General features: G+C 38.0%; 1 protein-coding gene across 8 annotated transcripts in view; it reads left to right on the top strand.

Moving 5' to 3' along the window:
* DLG2 (discs large MAGUK scaffold protein 2) overlaps nt 1-24,717 on the top strand; it is an 857,148-nt gene that overhangs the window by 591,040 nt on the left and 241,391 nt on the right. The gene's annotated exons all lie outside the window — the stretch shown is intronic.

Raw genomic sequence — 24,717 nt, 5'->3', positions numbered from 1 at the left:
GATGATCTTACTTCTATTTTCCTTCACTTAATCAAAACAGAAGTTCCACACATTCCCACTACCTTATCTGCCTACATGTTTGCATCCGTGACTCCTCTCCTAGAGCTGTCTGTAGATGGACTCCCCATGTTTTGCCAAGGTCTTCTCCTTTATTTTGCTAAAGGAAACTTTGATTTACTAATTCTCCCTCTTTCTCTTCTGCATTATCAACATTTCCTTCTCTTTTGAATCAGTCTCTTCAAAGGAAGAAAATGACACTGCTATTTATCCAATCTTAAAATAACCAAACAAACTTTATAACAAAGCTCATTGCAAAAGTTCTCTTCATGTGTCCAATTTTTCTTCTTTCATTCTCTTTTGAGTCTACTTCATCAGGTCCCCCCCCCAGAGCCCCCCAAAACTGCTTTGTATTCTCAGTTCCACGAATGACCTCCATCATCACTTCTCAGTTGTCACCTTACTTCCCAATCAGAATTTGATATAGTTGATCACTCTTTTCTGTTAGGAATATGTATATGCCTTGGCGTGTATGACCCACATTTTTTATTTTTCTTTCTGGTTTTCATTTGTTGGTTATTTTGGTGGATTTGCCAACATTTCCAAGACCTCTAATTTGGAGTGCCCCTGGGCTTAGTACTCTCGTTTATATCTATGCCTGCCCTTCCCCCATGTTGGTCTTATCCAGCCTCCTGACTTTAAACTCCGTTTCTATGCTAACAAGTCTATTGCTATGTCAAGTTGGGGCACTGGGACTCTGCCAGGAGTTCCAGATCCAAGGTCAGCTTCCCATCTGACTTCTCTCCTTGATTGTCTAATAGGATCTCAAACATAATATGTCCAAAATTGAACTCTTGATCTCCCACTCCCTACAACAAGCAACTCTTACATTCTTACTCACCTCAGTCGCAATTCCATTTTTCAAGTTGCTCAGGCCAGAAAATCTGGTGTCATCCTTGACTTCTCTCTGTCTCTCATACTTCACACTTGGTCCATAAACAACTTCCATCAGCCACACTTTCAATCTATACCCAGCCCTTCCTTGATCATTTCTTAGCATCTTCATCTTTCCCTCCTAGTCTACATGACTATCATTGTCTGAATGCAATGCAGCTGACTCCTAATGGTCTCTTTGGTGATGTCCTTCCCCTTTTAAACTGTTCTCAACAAGTTAGATCATGTCACTCTTCTGCTCAAAACCCCTCCTATCCCATTCAGAGCAAAAGCGATATCGATACTATTGACTTCCTAAGATCTTCTGTGTTAACCTTTTCCACTTGTTGCTAGCTACTCTTCTGCTCTCTCTGCTGTAGTCTTACTGGCCTCCTTGCTGTTCCTGTAATATATCAGGCACATCTACGTCTCCGGTCCTTGTTGATACCAGCAAGAAGCGCTAGCCAGGAATATTCTTTCCCAGAGTATCTGTATGGCCACCTTTCTTCAAATCTTTATTAAAAAGCTAGCTTCTCAATGAGAATGTTTCTCCCTCCACAATTTAGATACTTTATATTTCATTTCTTTTTTTTTGTTGTTATCCCTTACATTTATTACTATCAAACATATATTTAATTTATTTAACATATTTGCTCCCACAGGGAGTTTATCTGTTTTGTTCATTATTAAATCGCTAGTGCCTAGTAAAGTATGTGGAATGGGGGGGAGTGGTCAACAATATTTGAATAAATAAATAAATTCTGCTCACTTCATACCTAGACTGTAAGCCAGGAGTCCTATGACTCCAGGGCACAGTAAGTCCCAAAGTACCTTTTGAGTCATTACTGAAAAAAATTAATCACATTTAGTATGTTCTTTATTTTTAATTCTAATATTTTAGGGTCAATGTTGGAAATTAAATTTTTATGGGATTCTCAGTTTCCTCCTGAGAAGACTGAGCTAGATCACAGTGTGTATATAGATACATATATATGTGTATATGTGTATGTATATATCACATAAATTTCATGGAATCAAGTGAAATATTATATTATTTGAAAGCCTCATAGGTAGAAGAAATGAAAATGGTGATGACTGTAGGATACAGTAGAGAATAGAGTCTCTCCCAGTTGCATCTATGACACCTCAGAGCAGAGTTTAAAAGTAACTGAAGTCTACATTTATTTAAAGAGACCTATTATTCTACATATATTAATTCATATTAGTCTGAATATTTAACTTACCATAAGACCCTGTTCTCTACCTGTACTTGATGTGACTGCATTAGGAATGTCAAGGAAATATCACTCATATTTGTTAATAGTGTTGCATGTATAAGTATCCCAGTCACTACATACCAACTTCATTCCCAGTGGTACTTCCCATAGGGAGCATAGAGAATACTAGGCAAAAACACATTCTTTCCCTAAGTGAGTTTTAGCCTTAGATCCTAGGGACAGTGAGCTAGAGCACATGAAACTCTTGGGAGTTTCTCTTGATGTTTTAACTTTAAAACTAGAGCAAAGACAGCTTGAGCATTTTTTCTGGTGCCCCTTTGGTCTTTGTCCATGACTTTTCCATAGCACAAGTCAGAGTTCTCTCTCCCTGAGAGTGAAAGGGAACATGGGTGCCATTAGTTCATGACAATCTGATCCCAGAGAATTGTGTTTATTCAATAGCACAGGTGGCTATAAGTAGGGTAGATTTTTATGATTAATAGCAACATAATTCTTAATAGGAAGCAAACAAATGCTTCACTTATTTTATCTCATGAGGTCAGGCTTTACGGCCATTTCTCTGTTGGAATAAAACTTCAGTACAAGATACACCTTCAAAGATAATTTGAATATATCTACCAGTTTCCCCATATAGGCCCCTACATACACGTTGATATGAAATGATCCTCCCTTCCTGTGCACAGCTAGACACAAACCAAAATAAACTTATTAGACCTCTTCCCAGGATTTGAAATTAGGTCTAAGAGATGTTCCTCTCTCTCTGTTAGTGATTAAACTCAAAGATGACATAAGGCTGGGACAGGGACAGAAGCTGGAGCTGCTGTGTCTGGCATGCATGTGGAGAAAGTGGGTCTGCAGAGGGAAATTGTCACAGGAGAGAAACAGGAGAAGACCATATGGCCAGGGACAGAGACAAGTGGAGAGACAATAACTGAGAACTCCCTGTATTCTAGACCCTTTCAAGGTTGGGCCCCACATCTTTCCCCTTGGAGCTTAGAGATGATTCCTGTATGCTGACATTAAAATTCCCATTTTAGCTTAAGCAGTTTGAATGAAGGTTTTCAACAAATTATTTCTGAAAGAGATACTAGCATGATGAACACTTTCAAGAAAGTAAAAAAGTTGCCTCTCTGGCAGCTGTGACACAATTCTATGGCCTTCCCTGCTAATCATCACCGCAACCTCTCATCAGTGTTGCACTGCTAGAATTGCAAAGTAGTAGCTGACCATAGGTTCTAGGAGGATTTATCTGCTCTGATGGTCAACCCCACAGAAGCCACAGGTGCAGACCTGACCAACGAACTTGATACTACAGCTGTCACAGAGTCAGTCAAAACTTACATGATGGACCCAAACCTATGTAGTATTTTTCCCATAAAACATCAGACTGTTAGAAAATGTTTTAAAGATATATGAATCTGATTTTTTCAAATGGTGTAGAAAATTTTTCTTTCATTTATTTCAGTTCAAATGGAAAAACAAAAACAAAAAACCTGCACAATTGCTAATTCACATTTTGGGGGGAAATGGAGAGGGAATGAGTTGTAGAAATTACATTTTGGAAATAAAATGAAAAAGTATTCTGCATTTTCTAACACTAATATAAATAGTGCATCTAATCCTTCAACTTGTATACACAAAAGACAAAAAGAAAGGTACAAGCAGTCATTATTTTGAAATAGTTTAAACGTTGACTTATTAATGAAGCTGTCCTTGACCCTTCCATCTCAGGCAGAGTCATATCTCTTTCTGGGTTCATTGGTCCTTTGGACATACCCATGTAATCATCACGTGTCAAGATAATGATTAGTTTGCTTGTCTCTCTCCCCACCTGAACAGTGAGCATCCCGAGTAGAAAGTACAGCCATTAAACAGAATAGATAATAGAGTAGGCTTATTGGAGCAGGGGTAGAGTGGGGAAATGGGAATGCTTGTCATTCAATTTAGGTTGAAGCTGAAGTGCCTTTGAGACTTGAGATGAGAATGTTCAGTTGATTATATGTATCATGAGAAGGTGATAATGCTCTAATTTATAGTTAGGGATCTGGAAATAATCAGGGTGTGGTAATTAAAACTATAGTAATCAATGATGTTGCCAGGGAGAACACATGAAGTTGAAAGAGGAAAAGCCAAAGACAGAACCCCAGTGAATACCTATCAAGGACAGACCGTATACTCTAAAGTAGCATTATTCAAACCCTAGCAGAGTAAATACAGACTCCATCCAAAGGGAGGCAGCATTCCATATGGTTAAAAGCAGGGACTGTATAACCAGCTTTCCTGGATTGAATCGTGGCTATACCTTTTACTAGCTGTGTGACTTCAGAATTTAATGAGTTAATACTTAAAACAATGTCAGAATATAGTAAGCTCTGTAGTGTTTATAAATGTTTGTGAGATAAATTTTTAAATAAGGAAGAGAAAGAATTCTAACCCCCAAGTTGGCTTGAAGTTCTTTGTATAAATTACTTAAACATATATACACATCAAGTGTATATAAGTTATCTGTACTAATTGCAGTAATACAACCATGAAACCAAAACATGCTTATAAATTAAATATAAATTAAATTCAAACTTATAATATTAATTTAATGCAATATCTTAAATTAGTTTGTCAAACTAAATAACCATTCTCAACATGAATTACGCTAGTGACTACAGGTTGTTTTGCATTTGGTATCCTTCAATTTCTACATCCCATGTAATCACTGTCCTCCCACCACTTTTCCATTTTTGTGAGTGCCCCCAAGACAATATTCAACCTTATAACATGTCTGCCCCTGTTCTTTATTCTTCGGTTCAAGACAATTAAAGCAATACCATTCGGTGTCAAGGTATTTATGTATACCATCCACACCCTGATTTTTCTCAGATCTCTCTTTCTATATATATATATCCTATATGTACGAGGTATTCATATCCATAAAGGTAAAAGGCACCAAATCTCATGGTACTACTTGGTTAGAGGGCAGTCATCCAGATGATCTAAAATGTGTTGACATCATCATTTAAGATTATCATGAAAATGAAAGTTTAATATTCTTGTGAAGAACTCATGGATCTTAGTAATATATCATCTGACCCCAATCTAAGAAATATGGTTGTAAGGAGTTGCTTTGAAAGATATAAGTAATAACTGAAAGAGTGTAGTGTTTAAAAACTTTTAAGAAAGAAAAGCCTGAAACACCTTGAGTTATCAAGGGGAAGGATCTAGGAAAGAAGGGGAGGTTAAGGATACAGTGAGGGAGTAATTGAGAGAGTAAGGCTTGGAAGAGGCAGGAGGTTTTGGAATCAAAAGCAGAAGTGGAAATGTTGGGGAAGAACCAGAGAAAGTAAATCCAATGCAAGTTTGTAAATTCGGTTCAGAGCTAGTGCTGCACATCTTTCTCCCCCCTCCGCGCTGCACATTTGGCCACTTGCTATGTATAAAGACACAACTGATAAAATGTTTGACAGCATCTGGTTAGGTTTTCATTCTACAGTGTGTCTCATGAGCACTGAAAATATATGTGTGGGTTAAACCTTGTAAAAGGAACCTCAGGATTGGTAGACAAGTTGATCAAGATGCATATGGAAAGCAGACTTGAGAGTTGATATCCAGAGAGTTTGGGAACTAAGATTAGTATTTTCAGTTGTTTCTGCTAATTGCTAATGACAGGTATGTGTATTATGGCATCCTAAGAAGACAGCTGGCATGGAGCCAGCCAGGATTAAAATTTTAAGCAAGGGAAGCGAATTATATTTTCCCCTCAATATAAAAGGTTCTAGAAATTAGTCATTTTAGTTCAGAATGAAATCTGATGGCTACAGGGCAGGCCTGGGCAGCTAACCTAACATAGTTTTAGCTGCTGCGTAGGTGGAATAAAAAAAAACTTCCTGAAACCCTTGTTTACACCAAAGACTGGTGCCAAACAGGTGTCCCAGACTCCCAGAGGTGGTGAATCATAAACATTCATAAGGCATTTCTGTGTCAGTATTTTCAGCTATCAAATTAAAGTGGTAATGGATCCAGAGAGTGAAAGGCTGCTTAGGATTTCTAGAATTTTCAAAAGGCAGATGATCTCTGGTCAGGATTAAACCTTCTGGGTCCAGAACATACTGTAAAACATTCCCTGTTGTGTGAGAATGACTAGGGGGAGTGTGCATATGTGAGTTGGTCCTTTTGTGATGTGAGAGGATGGTGATGTTGACTTCCACATTCCACATAGGAGATGAGCTCACATATTTGCCAGAGTGATACCTTACAAGTGAAATTCCTTATAAAGCACAGCGCTTGGTTAATATCTCAGCTCTGTACTCCTGTGTCAGACCGCAAGTTGCCATGTGATGCAGTCAGAGTCCATGTGGGAAACAGAAAGCATACCATGTTATTTAAGAAAGATTTAATTCAGGGGATTAAGTGTTTGTAGTATCACTGAAGAATTGGAAGAATAAGAATTAAAAGGCTGTTGCTGGATTGGAGTCAAGAATACACCACCATACTTGCAATCTGAAGTTAAGGGAAAAAGGATTAGGAAGCAGTGCTATATCCTTCACCACCACAGGCCTGCCTCTCAACCCCCAATTCTGGATGGTCTGGTTGACAGCCAAAGACAGCAGAAAGAAGGCCTCTTTCTTACTTCAGCCTCCCAAAGCCAGCAGAAGGGCATCCAACAGTGGGAACTGAATTTTCATTATGAACCCTGGCTGGAAGAGATCTAGAGAATGTGGTGTTTAGCTTTCCAGCCTCTGTGGTAAGTGAATGCCACAGAAAGTAGGAAGAGATGCTGAGGGCCGATTGACCATACCCAGTACGTCATTATAAAAGAACCAACCTTTCTGGAACATTATTTTCTAGGTATTCTACCTATTTTCACTCATGTAATCCTCATAGTAACTCTCTGAGGTAGTGCTGTTTTTATTCCTAATTTCCAGCTGAGGAGACTGAAGCGTGAGAACTTAAGCTAGCCTGCCCAAGGTCATATGCCTTGTGAGGGCAAGATCCAGGACTCAAACCAGGCAATCTAGTTTCATAAACATCTACCCCTCCGTGGAATTGCCATTTATGTAATAGCTGATTTTTGTCTTTCATATAACATCTGACACTTTGCAATTGTTTTATAGATTTAAAAACACACCACAATTTACAAAAAATAAAATTGTCTCCCAAGCAGATGGGAAATCTTCATAGGAAACCAAGATATTGTCAAAAGGCTGTGGGGTAAGCATAGAGCCAGAACTGGAGGATTTAATCAGATTATCTTATGTGCCTGCATCATTCATCTGACATAGCTTGGTACCTTCATCTTTACCAAGAGGTGAACCTACTATGAGATCATAAATGGGTGTGCGTTGGTCGAATGTAGGAGAAACACTAAGGATAACAAATTTTTATTATCAAGGGCTACTTCTTATATACACCTTCTAAATCATGGTCCTTCTCTTCCTAGGGCTTCAGACTATCAGGTAACCATACAACCAACTAGGTTACATTTTGGAAGAGAGAGATCTGGGGTTTCTTGATTAAAATTGTATGTAAAATGGGTGGATCTCCCTTCATTATAAAAGGTCAGAACCCTATGATCTAAACAAAGAAGTACTCTGAAGATCAGCTTCTGCATATGAGAGAAAAAGAATTAAAACAAAAATGCAAAGGCTCTTTAATTGAGAACCCAACATCACTCTTAGGTGTATGCATTTACAAAGCTTTCTACCAATTTCTCCACCACACCAATCTATCCTGTTTGGTCTTCCAAGCACACATACATTTGCTCTCTCATTCTCTGTACACCCCTACCTCTTCTCTATCTCCCCCCTCTCCCCCCCCCCCACATTCACTACTGGAACAAGTGTGAGGTAATAATTGATATGAGTAAAGGAGTAGGAGTCAGGTGAGAAAATTTGGTGATGGGGCATCCCAAGCAGGAGGAAGGGAATGAAAAAAAAAAAAGTGTCTGAGTCCTGAAGGTTCACAACATCTTCATGGTATGGCATAGGACTCCCAGTAACTGTAGGATTAAAGACAGGAGAGGAAGGCAAAGGGAAATGAAGTGCAGGAGGGAGGAGTTCAATTTAATAAAGAACATTGCCATGTAAAGAGGTATCAACACCATGAAGGGAACTGGAAGTGAATGAAAACCTTTATGCAGGAAATGTGCCTGATCTGATTGAGTTAAAAAATAAAGCTGGACATAATGGGGGGGAGGGAGAGGGTGTTATTTCTATAGTTCAGGCCAGAGAAAGAGAGAGAGGGAGAAAGGCCTGATATAAAATCGGATAGTTAAGGTAGAGAGGAGGCAGTGGAATGGAGGGACAACTCTGAAGTAGAATTGACAGGATTTGGGACTTTTGTGATGCAGCAGTTATGAAAAGAGGAGACAAGAGTGGTAGAGTCTTCTAGGTTGGAAGCTTGTGGATGGTAGTCCCATTAGCAGAGATGGATAAAACTGCATCCTCCTCTGAGTCAGTCAAGCTTGCTTTTTTTTAAATTATTTTTTATATAATAATTTTTTATTATGTTATGTTAGTCACCATGCAGTACATCCCCAGTTTTTGATGTAATGTTCCATGATTCATTATTTGTGTATAACACCCAGTGCACCATGCAATACGTGCCCTCCTTAATATCCATCACTGGCCTAGCCCATCCCCCTCCCCCCTCCCCTCTGAAGCCCTCAGTTTGTTTCCCAGAGTCCACAGTCTCTCATGGTTCATTCCCCCTTCTGTTTACCACCCCTTCATTCTTCCCTTCCTTCTCCTACTGATCTCCCTGCTATTTCTCATTTCCACAAATGAGTGAAACCATATGAAATTGTCTTTCTCTGCTTGACTTATTTCACTTAGCATAATCTCCTCCAGTCCGTCCATGTTGCTGCAAATGTTGGGAAATCATTCTTTTTGATGGCTGAGTAATATTCTTGTGTATATATGGACCATATCTTCTTAATCCAGTCATCTGTTGAAGGGCATCTCGCCCCCTTCCACAATTTAGCTATTGTGGACAATGCTGCTATGAACATTGGGGTGCATATGGCCCTTCACTTCACTACGTCTGTATCTTTGGGGTAAATACCCAGTAGCGCAATTGCTGGATCATAGGGTAGCTCAATTTTTAACTTTTAAAGGGACCTCCACACTGTTTTCCAAAGTGGCTGTACCAACTTGCATTCCCACCAACAGTGTAAGAGGGATCTCCTTTCTCCACATCCTCTCCATAGAGGAGAACATAGGCTGCAACCTCTTTGATATTCGGCCACAGCAACTTTTTTCATGACACATCTCCAAAGGCAAGAGAAACGAAAAAATGAACTTGTGGGACTTCATCAAGATAAAAAGCTTCTGCACAGCCAAGGAAACAGTCAAAAAAACTAAGAGGCAGCCCACGGAATGGGAGAAGATATTTGCAAATGACATTATAGATAAAAGACTAGTATCCAAGATCTACAAAGAACTTCTCACATTCAATACACGGGAAACAAATAATCAAATCAAAAAATGGGCAGAAGATATGAACAGACACTTTTCCAATGAAGACATACAAATGGCTAACACACACATGAAAAAATGTTCAAAATCATTAGCCATCAGGGAAATTCGAATCAAGCTTGCTTTTAAAACATAAATTGTAGAACTGTATATAGGTCTTACCTGTGATCTGGCCAAAGTAGGAAGATTGTTTTGACCTTGATTGGATGAATCCATTTATACTTACTCACTATTAATGCTGCCAGAAATAGAATTATTGACTCACATTAAATACATGGTCACATAAACCCAAAATGTCACATTTTATTTGTGTTAATGTCTTATCTTTCTCACTAAATTATGTGGTACTTTAAAGCAGAGATGAGACTTTTTCATTTATCTAATTTCTGGATATCCAGTCGCATTCAAATATGTTAAATTTTATGGAATGTCATGATACGATGGTAGATTAGGACCAGAGAATAAAGGGACTTGAATCTCCAATACAGAAAAATTCTAATTCTAATTTTACTGTAAAAATGGCAGTATAGACAATTTTTTTGTCAGGATGAAAGATATTTTGGGAAGACTCTAAATGTGGTGCGTGCCTAGTGAATACTGTTGATTTACTAACTTCAAGATACACACCCAGAAAGAAAAGTACATAATGTTAAAGGTAGCAAGCACACAGCATTGGGCTAGTTTAATCCCTTCAAATGAGAAATGAAGAGCCAGAAAAGGAGAGTGACTTGTAAGAAGTCACAGAGCCAGCTGGTGCTGAGTTGTGATCAGAGTCAAGGCCTTCTGACTCCTGGTAGCTTTCTCTTCTCACTAACGCATATGATAGGAATCAGACTTTGGAAAATGGAAAGAAGCTCTTTCCCTGAGAAGAAGTCATTTTTCTCTAGTTTGTACAGACTATTCGTTTATTCAGAAAATGTTTGTTGAGGGGCACCTGGGTGGCTCAGTCGTTAAGCGTCTGCCTTGGGCACAGGGTGTGATCCTGGTGTTCTGGGATCGAGCCCCACATCAGGCTCCTCTGCTGGGAGCCTGCTTCTTCCTCTCCCACTCCCCCTGCTTGTGTTCTCTCTCTCCCTGGCTGTCTCTCTCTCTCTCTGTCAAACAAATAAATAAAATCTTTAAAAGAAAAAAAAAAGAAAGAAAATGTTTGTCAAGTTTCTACTCTTCAAGGTTTTATAAGGCCTGGGAATACAGAAATTAAAAGGCACATAACCCCTGTCCTCAAGAAATTCCCAGCATTTTGAGTGAGCATCCAAACTCCTGGGGCAGTCCAGAGGAACCTGAGTATCAGGGAAAGCTTCTCAGGGAAGGTGGGGGGTAAACTGAGATGTGCAGGGTAAACAAGAGTTTGTCTGATTGACAGAGGGAGGGCCTTTTACAAGAACATCATGAAGGAATACCCAGGAACCCAAGAGTAAGATGAGTTCCAGTAACCATAGGAGCCTCAAATGTGAGGCTAAGCCTGGTGAGGGGTGAGGCTGAACTGGTTTTGAAGGGAACAGATCATGACCGACTGTGGAGTTTGAGTCTTAAGCTCTGAAATTTGTCTCCAAACTTTTTCTATCAATAAATAACCTTTGGGCACTCTCTTTATTTGCATGTTTGCAATTTATTATACATATATGCTCTGTTGAATTTGCAATTACTGGCTGTGTAATTTAGGGCAAATTCTTTATCTATAAAATAGAAATAATAATAATAATAATAATTAATAATAATAACTACCTCATAGGATTATTGTGAGAACTAGATGAGCTGATATATAAAAAACATATAGAAAAAAATGCTTGGCACATAAAAAGTGATCAATAAGTACTAGTTGTCATTATTATTGTGATTTTATTAAATTAAAAATTACTTGCTATAGACTAAGTATTTGTGCCCCCTCCCAATTCATATGTTATAGCCTAATCCCCCATGTAATGGTATTTGCGGGTAGGGCCTTTGGGAGGTGATTAAGTCATGAGATGGAACCCTCAAATATGGGTTTAGTGCCCTCATAAAAAAAGGCCCCAGGAAGCTTCCTCATCCTTTTCACCATGTGAGGATGCAGCAGAAAAGAACACAGTTGTCCCTGAACCAGACACTGAGATATCCTGCCAGTACCTCCATCTTGGACCTCCCAGCCTCCAGAATTGTGAGGAATAAATTTCTGTCATTTATAAGCCACCCAGTCTATGGTAGTCTGTTATAGTAGCCCGACCAGACTAATACATCACGCCATTACTATATCACCATGTAGTAAACCAAAAACATTCACATGGGCATTATTAATAATAGTTCAAAGTCTCACTTGGAAGACTTTTGAACGGTATAAAAATGCTGTCCCCATGTTTTTTAGTGTGCAGAGAGTTAACACACTAATCATTTTGGGCAGCAAAAGCACATAAAAATGAAAAAAATGTCCCAGTTCTTATTTTTAGACTGTTCCCTCCATGACACAAGAGCTTTCAAAAAGCAGTTATGTTCTCACTCACCACTAAACTATCACCTTTAATTTGTACCACGGGGGATAGGAAAAGTATTTATTTTTACCATTTTTATAAAATGTTCACTGAAGTATAACATATAGGCAAGAAAGTATGCAAATCAGAAGTGTACAGCTTATGCTTTTCTATACTAAATACACCCATGTAACCACTACTCAGATTAAGAAATAAGACAGTACCTCTTTTTTGCCTCTCCCAATTATTACCTTCTGCTTCTTTGCCAAAGGTAACCACTATTCTAACTTCTAACACCTGTGGTTAGTTTTTGCCTAGTTTGAGATTTAAATAAATAAAATCATGCAATATGTATTCTTTTGTATCTAGCTACTTACACTCAATTGGATGTTTGTGAGGTTCATATGTTGTTGGGTATAGCTATAGGTCGTTCAGTTTTATTGCTATATAGTATTCCATTGTGTGAAATCAATTCATTTATCCATTTTAATATTAACGAATCTTTAGGTTATTTCTGGTACTTGACTATTATTGATAACACTTCTATGAATATTTTTGTACATGGTCTTTCAAGCAAAGTTATATATTTAGAAATGAAATTGCTGGAATATAGGGTATGATTAGTTTAGTTTTAAGAGATACTGCTGAATGGTTTTCCAAAGTAAAGTGAATTTACAGACACATATGAATTCTTCATCCTCACCAACACCTGATACCATCCTCCTTCTTCATCTTGACCATTCATGTGTGTGGGTGTGACCGGGGTGGGGGGTGGTCTGTAGAATGAATTCCTGTTTAATTTTGTGTTTGCAAATAATCTACAAAACGAAATTAGTTTGAGGCATTCACCAATTATATTAATCTAGCATCTAACAGAAAATTAACTCAACCTAATTATATTGATCATTAAAAATATCCATATCTGCTTAAATTTGTCTTCATTATTTGCTTCTATTTTTATTTTACAGCTTTAACAATACCAAATTGAGAAAAGATAGTTTTGAATAAAATCACAATCTGCTTTATTCAACTAGATATAAAATTTTAGCATTTCATAAATTACTTTGACCCTAGTGTTTAAGAGTGGGCATTCTTCACAAAATGCTTTTCATTTAAAGAATAATAACCAATGAGAACCATTTGTAAATCCAGCTTCCTTTTCTTTCCTTTTTAATATACTAAGCTGAATTTTATTTTGTTTTGTTTTCTGTTTTGTGTTCTTTTTTCTCTGTTTTTCAGTTCTCTGTTTACTTGCTCCTGCCTTTTTGCGAGTTACTTCAACATTTTTAGAATTCCATTTTGATTTAGCTATAGTGTTTCTGAGTGTCTCACTTTGTATAGCTTTTTATTGTTTGTCTGACATATTACATTTTATATATAATGTATATAGACATAGATATGGTTATAGATATATAATCAAAGTTGAAAAGGTTTCCCTTCACCTACCAGAGGAGTGTCAGAGGAGGTTTCCTGAAACACAAGATTTAAATAAGATCCAGAGTCTTATAATACTCCAATGACCAGACTACAATCAAAAAACAATTTACTAAGTATAGAAACTTTACCTCCCTGTATGTCCTTTTACCTTCCCATTTATAATTGTCTTAACTATTTCCACTACATACAATGAGAACCACATTATACATTGTTATAATTTTTATTCGACTATCAAATATAATTCAGAAAGCTCAGGAGAAGGAAAGTCTATTGTATTTACCCTTACTTTTGTTCTTACCACATTTAGGATCCTTCTTTTATCATTACCTCCTTTTTTTTTCCTTTTCTTTTCTAATATATTACTTTTTTTTATAATTCATCAGCTTATAGTGTATTCACAGAGTTGTAGATTCATTACCACAATCAGTTTTCAAAAAGTAACCCCCTAACCTCTAGCTGTCATCCTTCCAAACCTTCCATCTCCCCCAGCCCTAGGCAACCAATAACCTATTTTCTGTTTCTACAGATTTGCTTATTCTGGATATGACATGTAAATGAAATCTTGCAAAATGTGGTCCTCTGGGACTGGCTTCTGATTAGAGAACATTTTCAGTCATTCATCTAAGCTAAGTCCGCTGGACTTTTGCAGCCCCACCTTTTTCTCTACTCCTTCTGGCACTCAGCCACCAAGAACTTTAGATCAGCTATCATAGCTCCACATGTCCCTAAGGCTCTGTTCATCCTTTTTTCAATCTATTTCATCTCTGTTATTCAGATTGGATAGTTTCTATTATTTTCATTATTGTTTTTTAACTGTTTCATCAGTGTATGATTGACATACAAAAAGTTCTACATAGTTAATGTACACAACTCAATGTGAATTTCTAATGTTTTATCTTCAAGTTCACTTTGAAGTTTATCTTCAAGTTAGCTATCTCTCCCTTCTGCTGTTGAGCTCATCCATGGAGTTTTTTGTTTCCATCGTTGTGTTTTTTAATTCTGAAATTTCCATTCAGTTTTGCTTTCTGTCATCTGTTTTTTCATTGAGACTTTCTATTTTTTTATTTGTTTCAAGTATGTTTGTAAATTGCTCAATAAAACAATGAAGCCCAATGGTCACTTTAAATCCTGATCAGAAAATTCCAACATCTGTATCATCTCAGTGTTTGTGTCGTTTGTCTTTTCTAATTCATTTGAGATCTTCCTGGTTCTTGAGAAGACAAATGATTTTTTATTGAAATCAGACATTTGGAGTATTTAAGACTCTGCATCTTATTTAAATCTATGTTTTAGGAAGGCTCCTCTGCCTCTGCTCTGGTAGTTGAAGGGGAACTTCATTACTCCCAGGAATATATGAAGTCTAGGTTCTCCACTTGAGCCTCCCAACGGGTAGGGGAGGAGTCCCCTGTTACTACAGGGTGAGAACAGGAACTTGGGACCCCCTCAAGTCCAGTCTTGCCACCTGGTCTCCATGATACCGCAGGCTCCACTTACCACCCAGCTGGGATGAGAATGCCGGCTCCCCATTCAGCCTTTGTGACTGCTGATGATGGTAGGGCTCCAGGTTTTTCTGTGGTATTTGACTGGAGTAGAGCTTTTATTGTCTAAAAGTTTTGTTTTGCTAGACTGCTCTCTTCCGTGTCCTTTGACGAGTGAGTGCAAGCTTTTGGGGGGCTTTTTTTTTTGCTCTTGTTGGCTTTCCTGGGTTGCTGGCTTTTCCAGCATCCACCCTGGAACATACATGGCAGTAAGAGATCCCAGGGAATTCAACACTACCCATGGGTCCTGAGGTCCCTTGCCAGTTTGTCTCTTTCTACCTTTCAGAGTCTTCTTCGGTTTGCTCTATATGTAACATTCAGAATTATTCGTTGTAATCACAGGGAGAAAAGGGCGTCTATTCCATCTTCTTGGGGAAACCTCAATTTGATTTAAATTATAATTCCCTAATGATTAACAAAGTTGAGTCTGAACTCTTTTTCATATGCTTCTCAGTCATTTGAATATTCTTGATGGTTTCTATTGAGTTATCTTTTACTTATTGATTTGTTGGAGTACTTTATATAATCTGTATCAGCTCTCTTTTGGTTACATGTTGCTATGGCTTACCCTTTCATTTTCTTGGCAATATATTTTGAGAAACAAATTTCTAATTTTATTACAATCAAATTTGTCAACCTCTTTTCTTTATGGTTAGTGGCTTTGTGAATAAATATTTACCTTCATTAACATCATACAGTATTTTATTCTACAAGCTTTATTGTTTTAACTTTCAAATTTAGATCTACAATCCACTTGAAATAGACTTTGTGAATGATTTGACTTAAAACTCAATTCATATTTTTCTCTACCAATCCTTGAATGTGTTTAATTTTCTTTTTAATTCTCTCAGGGGAAAAAAAATTATCTTTCCTTCTACCCTTCCAAGTTCTCAGCTGGGGCTCCTGTAATAAAAGACAGATTAACAAAAGAAAAGCACAAAAATTTATTTAATATGTTTTATCTGACATGAGAGCCTTCCTAAGGAAATGAAGACTAGAAGTTGCTAAACATGAACATTTTGTGCTAGGTTTGATGAGAATTGGAAAGTTGTGGAAAGATATGATATGACAAAAAATGTATGAGGTATACATAGTAAATTGAGGGAAATTTAGAAAGGCTTATTTATTCATATTCCTCTTTGTATCCTTCTCTGTCTTCAGAGATAAGGATGTTTCTTTCCACCAGGTATAGGGAGGACATCTCTCAAATGAGGGTCTTAAAATCTGCTTCAGGGGAAGGTCAGAGGATCCTTCCTGAGTCCTTCCAGAAAGTGCCATTTTCTGAACCCTGTCATTTGCTATGTGGCATATTTCTAATAACAACTTCTTATCCCCAGAGAAGATAAGCAAAATTTGGGTCCTTATTGAAAAATAAAAAATGTGTATTTTATTATTAGGTTTAACACCTTTCAAGTACTTTGACCTATATATGAGTGAATCCCTGTAGAGTACAAAAGTTACTTATGGCCACTTTCTGACATTTTGCAAAATGCTGTGAAGTTTCTACAATTCAGATCCTCTTGACTAGGAGCACACAAATGAATGGGGCACATACACAAGAAAAACAGAGCACCAGCGGCAGTCCACATACTGAATATAGCAAGGCTTGATTTCAGATTTTTAGGAGAAAATATATAATACAGATAGAAGCATTGCTCTTTTTTTTCCTGATGTGTGCACTATTTTGTGCATTCCCTGAGCTGTGCTCCACCCCCACCCACAGCACTGTGGGGCTCACTACTACAAACAGTGGGTAACTTTTAGAAGATTTTGAGCAGTTTTTGTATATTGAAAGTCCCCCTGATAGCAATGAAGAAGATGGATTGGAGTAAAGCCAGGAGCTTACTGTCATGGTCCGGGTGAGAGAAAATGAGGATGTGTTACCATGCAGCCAGAGAAGTATTAAAGAAGTAGGCTTGACAAGACTTAGTAATTAGGATATGATGCCCGGGCACTGGGGGTAGGGAACCTCTGAGGAAAGCAGATTTCAGAAGGATGAGGAAGGCAATGACAACTTTAGTGAGAGCTGATGACTTAGAACTCTGTGCCTCTTTGTACAGAGCACAGTTTCCCAGACTGGCTGTATCCCCTTCTGCTTTGAGGCAGAAGGAAATTGGGACCAAATCCAAATTATTTCCAAGATTTTCTGCCTAATGCATTTAGGAAAACACAGCCAACCCAGCTGCACTGTCCTAGACAGGTACATTTCATGTAGACAATAATGCCACTGCCCCACATGTAAGTAATGTGTGTATTTGGTGAATGACCTTCAGGGCTAGCTAAGCCTGCCTTCTTTAAAATATAACAACTGGGGTGGGCGATGGGGGAAGTCTTGGCTATGTGCTGCACATCACCTCATCTCCAAGCAGCCTAAATCACTAAATTATAGCATTAATGTGGACAGTAAGTAGTTTGCTAATGTGGGTTCTGGTAAACATTGTAATGGTAGCTGGCTGGGGTTAAAGAGCAGAAGGATATAATTTGTGATGGTGTATGTTTAAACCCCCTGGAAAACAGACCCTTTGGAATCTGAACTTGGTCTGAACTTCCTTTCTCACAGAAGGATCAGGAGGAAGAGATTTGGTATCATCACTGACCCTTTTCCATAGGCTACTCAATGCCAGCCTCTCACTCCCTCTGTGTTCTTCCTCTGGGGGCCCTGAATATGGAGCTGCTGACAGCACAAAGCAAAGGGACATACATGGAAGAGAAGAATAAAAAGGGACAGCATCACTGTAAGACGTTGTAAGACATAGAACACATAGGATACTGTAGGATATTTTGTAGGACAGCATCACTGGAAGAATAAGAGAAGATGGGAAAATTTGGAGTCCAGAACACTTCAAGAACCGATTCAGTTCACCTAACACCTTTAGAGACCTATTATATACCTAATACTACAATATAGAAGATATATATAAGACCAGTGGACAGGTCTTCTAGGGAAGTAGATTTCAACTCACAGTAAAAAATAATTTTCTTATCCATGGAATTGTTCAAAAACAAAAAGAACTGTCCTGTTTTATAGTGAGATCTCCATAATTTAAGTATGAAAACAGGATTGTTTCAGAGGAGACAATTATATTGGATGCAAGTTGACTAGTTGACCTTTAAGTAACCATTTCAAATCGAAGACTCTCTGAGCAAAATCTTCATTTAAAATAGAGCTGCTCTCAATAACCCTGGTCTTCTATGGTTAAGGAGGCGAAGTTAGATATACTAGCCTCACCTCCTCTCCTTACTCTCCTTTACCCATGTCAGCAACACAGAAAATGGAACAAAGATGGAGGTGGTGCTTTATATTCCAGAGAGGGGAGAAACTTCCCAGAGATGAGCCAACTGGAGTCCTCAAAGGAGGATTGTGAAAAGTCAGGGCACAGAAGAGAAGGAAAGATCCCTGAGGTCTTTTGAATTATTGCTTATTCAGTTGCGTTGACATATTTGAGAATGCCTTTACATAAAACACCCAGAGCTTAAAGATCACTGAATTTGATTTCTAAAAATTATCTATAAACAGTGTTATTAAACAATCTGCTTTGTAAATTAAATGGCTGCCCTCTTTATTCACTAGGCTCCAGAAACAATAACAGCAAACATTTTCATGGAAACTCACCAAGTGCTAGCCACTGTTTAAAGTGCTATAAACAGATTAATGTACATAATCCTAATAACAGCCCTATGAAGTCATGCTTAGGACTGAATTGTGCCCCCTAAAATTCCTATATTGAAGCCCTAACCCCCAATGTGGTAGTGCTTAGAGATGGGGGCTTTGGGAGATAATTATGCTTAGATGAGGTCATGAGAGTAGGGCCCTCATGATGGGATTAGTGTCTTTGTAAGATGAGACAACAGAGAGCTTTCTCTTCCCACCTATACACACTGAGGAAAAGACATGTGAGCTTCCAGTGCGCAGGCAGCTATCTGCAAGCCTGAGAAGAGATCTCACCGGAACCCGACCATGTAGGCACTCTCATCTCGAACTCCTAGCCTCTAGAACTATGATTACATCAAATTCTGTTGTTTAAGCTACGCAGTCTATGGTGTTTTGTAAAGCAGCCTGAGCCAACTAATATAGGTCAGTACATTATTATTCTTTTTTTACTTGAGAAAACTGAACGATGAGAGGTTACGTTTCTTGGCCAAGATAACACATTAGTGGCTGAGGAACTGGGATTCAAATCCAGGCAGGCGACATCCAGAGCCTTTGCTCTTTACCTCCGTGATCTACTGCCAACTTGGAGCATACATGTGCTTACCACCTTTACTGTGTTTCCCAAGTCATTTCACATACTAATCATTTTTTACAACACTGTGATGAGGATAGAACAGACATTACTGTCCTATTTTTATAGGTGAGAAAATTGGTGTATTAGGTGGAACAGCCAAGGAGGAAGCTCTGGGGACCAAGAGAAGCAAGAATAGATGAAAGACAACTAGTAGTTTTCTGAACTAAATTGCAGGAAAATCTTGAGATCACATATATACAACACCTAGAATGCTGTCGTATAGGAAGAAAGTACTGAATAAATTATTGAATGTCAAAGGAATGGATCAAAATATAACTTGAAACCCCACAGTCAAAGCAGTACTGTTTAGAAGAATCTGTTATTCCTGATTATGAATTTAATTATTCATCTATTCATTGTTCGATTAATCATTCATTTAACAGCTATCTAGAGTTGACTATGGACCAAGCAAGCATACAGTTCCATTTCTTCTCCTTTCCAGTCAATGTTCCCTGAGACAGTGTACTTTGAAATACCTTGCCACTGAATATATTGGTACTTGAAATGCATCTTAAGTAGAAAATAAGTCTTTTAGATCCAAGAGAAAGGGAGAGAAAAGCGTAGATCCGAGAGAGGAGGAAAACTTCTGCCATTAATCAAGGCATGGTTTTAAAAAAATAGGATAAATCAATAGAAAAGTTCATTTCTCAATAAACCTCTCATTTTTTTTTTTGGTCTGATTAATTGATTTTCTTCCACTCTATCTACTTTTCCTTCATGAGAATTTGTATTTTCACGAGGAAATTATAGGAGTAGAGTAAAAACTAATCCCAGGACAATTTTATCTGTTATAGGAGTCATATAAATTTTATTCCATCTCATACCCCAAATCTGAGAGGTAAAGAATCTTAACCAGAATCACTGTGGTATCTCTCTTTGAAGCTTTCTTGTTCTAAATCTTATTCTTAAAAAGACACAGTTTCCATGGCCTGATCTGTTTATTTACATTCATCTAAGCAGGTGTGGGCTTGGGGGCTCGACAGTGTGATTTATCACTTAATTACAAAATGAGATTTTGTACTTATATTTTATTTCACCTAATAAAATGAAGCTTGAGATGGACTTTTGTTTTGTGAGTTATGTAGGTATCTTGAAATTGTACCACCCACAGTGTCCCAAATTCTGTTATGCACAGATGCTCAGTAAATTGAACACCATCTACAGAGAAGTAATTAGCCAGCATCAGGGTGCATTGGAATCACTTTGCTATACTCTGATTTACCCTTACATTGTTGTCTTCTCTACATCATGAGCTAAACAAAGCTATTCTTCAGGTTTAGGTGCTTTCTTTCTCCTTCTTCTTCTTCTTCTTCTTCTTCTTCTTCTTCTTCTTCTTCTTCTTGTCCTTCTCCCTTATTTCTTCTCCTCTCTTCTCTCTCTCCTTCATCATCTTCTTCTTCTCCTCCTTCTCCTGCCACTTCCTCCTCATCCCCTCCCCCTTACCCCCCTCCTTCTTTTTCTCCTTCTTTGCAATACTTTAGTTTAACAGGCACTTTAGAGAGTAACCACATTTTCAAAACTAGATGAAATAAAACAGAAACAAATCATACACATAGTTGATTTTTGTTACTGGGATGTTTTAGTCTCTCTGTTTCATTTATTAATCCATGCCATCTGCAGAAAGGAAGAGGACCTTTGAGAATACCATTGGTAACTATAAAGTCAAATGCCAACGAAACAATAAATATCCAATCTTCAAAATAAATAAATATCCAATCTTCCCAAGGAAAGGGGTTCAAAACCTCCATCTTGGCAGGAGACCTGAAAACACCTATCAGAATTGCACATAAAGTTGCCCTTATTTGGTCAGGACATTTGGCTAATTAGTGAGTATGTTGAGTTTTCAGAAGAAGAAGAAAAGCAAACATTTATTTAGTATTATATTCCCCTTTGAGCACACTGAAGGACAGAAAATCTAAGTAATCTGGTTTAGGGTACATGGCCAGACAATGTAAAAGCTGAGACTGGAATTTGGCTTAAGCCTATGTTATTGTGCTGTTCCTTGTATAAAAATCAAAATCTCAGAGTGGCAGAGGCAAGAGTTGTTAAATAAAGCTATTAGGTTGAACCATATGTTCAATATACTTTATGTTAAATAAAGCTATTAGGTTGAACCATATGAAAGTGACAGTATTTGACAGTTTTTGACCTAACAAATTTGTAGTTTACATTGTTCAACCTCAATAAGTAAAACAAGTGACTCAGCACATATGAATGAGGCTTCTGCTCTGGGTCAGGCTCTGTGTTCTGGGGTATAACTAGAGTCAGAGTGATTACTGATGGCCGAGGGAGAATCTGAACATCTGAGTTGTCCAAGTCTCTTTGCTAATCTTGATTAATCAGTCAGTTCATCTCCCTGGACCTCAGGCTTTTTGCTTGTAAAATGAGTGGATCTTAAATTTTTTGGACTTCTGTCCACTTAGAAAGGGTAGAACACCTTATGTCTCATTTCCCCCAATCACTCTCAATTTCCATTGTGGTAAACAAACAAGCTGGTAACAAAGAATGTGACTGTAAAAACAAATCGTGGGTGTGGGGAAGGTTATATTTGCATATGCTTTCACAATAGGGATATATTTATGTTTATTTAGAGATGATTTATCTTTAAGTTTACATGTGTCTTGAAGCCGAATTATTGGAAAATATGAGGTCAAAATATAACTAATTAATGTAAATTATATATCATTAAGAGTTAATAAAATTATTAATAGCAAATAGAAGGGGTGATGGTAAACCTAAGCTAAATTTGTAATTAAAAGGAACAGTAGCAGTAAGTGGCAATGATTACCAAATGAAGAAAACGTTGAGGATATAGTGGCTTTTTAAAAAGCATCTTGCTCCCAAATTTTAGGATTTCTACCTCTCTGCCTGTGCCGTAGAAGCTGGGTGACACATCCAAACACCGTATGGCAGCTAGTCTTCCTAGAGCAATACCAAATTAAAGTCCTTAATAAACTCTCTAGTAACATGCTAATTTAAAAACCAAATTAACAATCCCCAATTCATTGAGTAGTTGCTAGTCAGCAGCTCTTGGTCCCATTTGAAAACAAATATAAAATGAATTAAAAACGAATATGAAATTGCAAGTGATTTACCTAAAAGAGCCGAGGAGAGTATGTGGCATGATTTTGATGCCCTCACCTTCCATTCCTAACTCTCCTATTGGCCAGACTTTGTTTGGGAAACCCCAGCTCACGACAAGAAACATATTTACTTTAAAATTCAGGACACACATGCACAAAATCTCTTACTATATTGGTGTGGTTTGAGCCCTACATGGAGATGCTAGGACAAGCAGGTGAGTAGAGGCTAGTTTCTAGGTAAAATTCTGCATACTTTGTGTGATACCCTGCATGTGTGTGTTTATGACAAATATGTATGTGTATATATGTATGTATGTATACACTATATATGTATATATATATATACAATTAAAATTAAAATTTCATGAATGAATATTCTTTTTTTTTAAGATTTTATTTATTTATTGGACAGAGATAGAGACAGCCAGTGAGAGACGGAACACAAGCAGGGGGAGTGGGAGAGAAAGAAGCAGGCTCATAGCAGAAGAGCCTGATATGGGGCTTGATCCCATAATGCCGGGATCACGCCCTGAGCCGAAGGCAGACGCTTAACCGCTGTGCCACCCAGGTGCCCCATGAACGAATATTCTTGAACTCTGTACAGTGCCTTCTGATATTTTCTACTCTATTTTTTTAAAGAAAAATATTGATCATGATATAATAAGTTGGTTTCACAACCTCTTATGTTGTTGTGATTTATAATTTGAAAAACACAACTCTCAAAGAATGTTGCCCAGATACCTGTTCACTGTGACCTCCAAAAATAGCATGGGACCTTCTTCTGTCTTAGAGATCTAAACTTAGATCTTTTCCTCTTTACACACAAACAGAAGCACATTCCTTGGATGAATATCTTTGAAACTGTGGGTTATAAGAAAAGATGGCAAGAACTGGGGATGGTTAACCTGGAGGAAGAAAGTGATCGCAGTGGAGGGGAGAAAGAGGCCAAGAAAGTAAGTGGCAGTCCTCCAATATTGCAGTGGATACCAGGGTAACCAGATGTCGGAGGGACTATAACCCTTTGGGATGGATAGTCACCCCTGATGTAGGAAGGGCGTTATGGTTTGAAGCCGAAGGCCAAAAAAGAATTGTTGAGATGTCTTTGGTGCTAAAAGGTGGACTTATTAAAGCACAGGGACAGGACCCATGGGCAGAAAGAGCTGCACTGGGGTCATAAGGAGTGGCTCATTATATACTTTCAAGTTGGGAGGGGCTTAGGAACTGCATAAGTCTAAGGAATTTTGGAAGCAAGGTTTCTAGGACCTTGAGGGGGCTAGATATTTCTGGGAAAAGGTCATTTATTACCATCTAATAAAACCTTAGTCATGAGATCCTTCAGATGTGTATCGATGGGCCATATCCTTGGGGGATGATTGCCAACATGTATCATGGAGGGTAGGGATAAAGGAAGTTTCCAAAGGAATTTTTATATGTTGAAGTAGACTCACAGGATCCTGGTGGTGGTGGTGGGGGGGAGATCATCCTAGGATTGCCTTTTGCCCTTAGCAAAGTATCAACATCAACGCAGCTGAGTCCCTAGGGAAGTGTCATCCTGCCTGTTTCAAGGACTAGTCAATGGGCTGTAGGTAGTAAGGAAATATAATAATTTCTCTTCTGCCTTTGTTTCCCACATCAAGCCTCCTGATAATTTATGGAGGACCAGCTACATGCCAGCTTCTGGCAAGAGACTACCAATAGAAAAATAATAGCAAATACAGTCCGGTAATCTTTATGCAAAGAAACTACACTTTTCCAGTCATGTGACAGTCAAGTACGCCTGATGGCTAACACAAAACTGTGTTTATGATCCACGGTATTGAAAGATGGTGAATTTTGTTAAGTTCTATTGAGTGGCTTTGTGATTCTTAAAGCCCCCTGTTTATCAAGGTATTTGATGTCAGTTTCTAAATATTTCTAAGTATTCACTTTTGTGCAGAAAGCAGTTCAGTTATGGAGAAGCAGACGCCCTCAGAAGATGGGCTGCAAGCTTACAGACACAGACAAAACTTGTCCCAAGGCTGCTTCTCCTGTATTCTGCTCCCCAGATAAAGCAGGAAACTATAAAAGAGCTTCCATCTCAACTTTAAAGGAAACTTTTTAGAATTCTAGCTTTAGACATTTTTTCCTGAGAAAAATCATTAAGCTTTCCTTTTATTTTAGATTATTCCATTTGCAAGAAAGCACACATGATAATGAATACATAAATCTTTTCAATTTCTCACAAAGCGTGAGTAATGCAGTCTTAGTTTTATTGCCTTTGGGCTCTCACCAATCTCTTTTAAACTCTAGAAGAAA

The sequence above is a fragment of the Ursus americanus genome, chromosome 16 (assembly GCF_024610735.1).
Source record: "Ursus americanus isolate L20-20 chromosome 16, mUrsAme1.1.p, whole genome shotgun sequence".
NCBI classification, from domain to species: domain Eukaryota; kingdom Metazoa; phylum Chordata; class Mammalia; order Carnivora; family Ursidae; genus Ursus; species Ursus americanus.
Note: the sequence above shows the minus strand (reverse complement) of the source record. Positions and strands in the feature narration are given on the sequence as shown.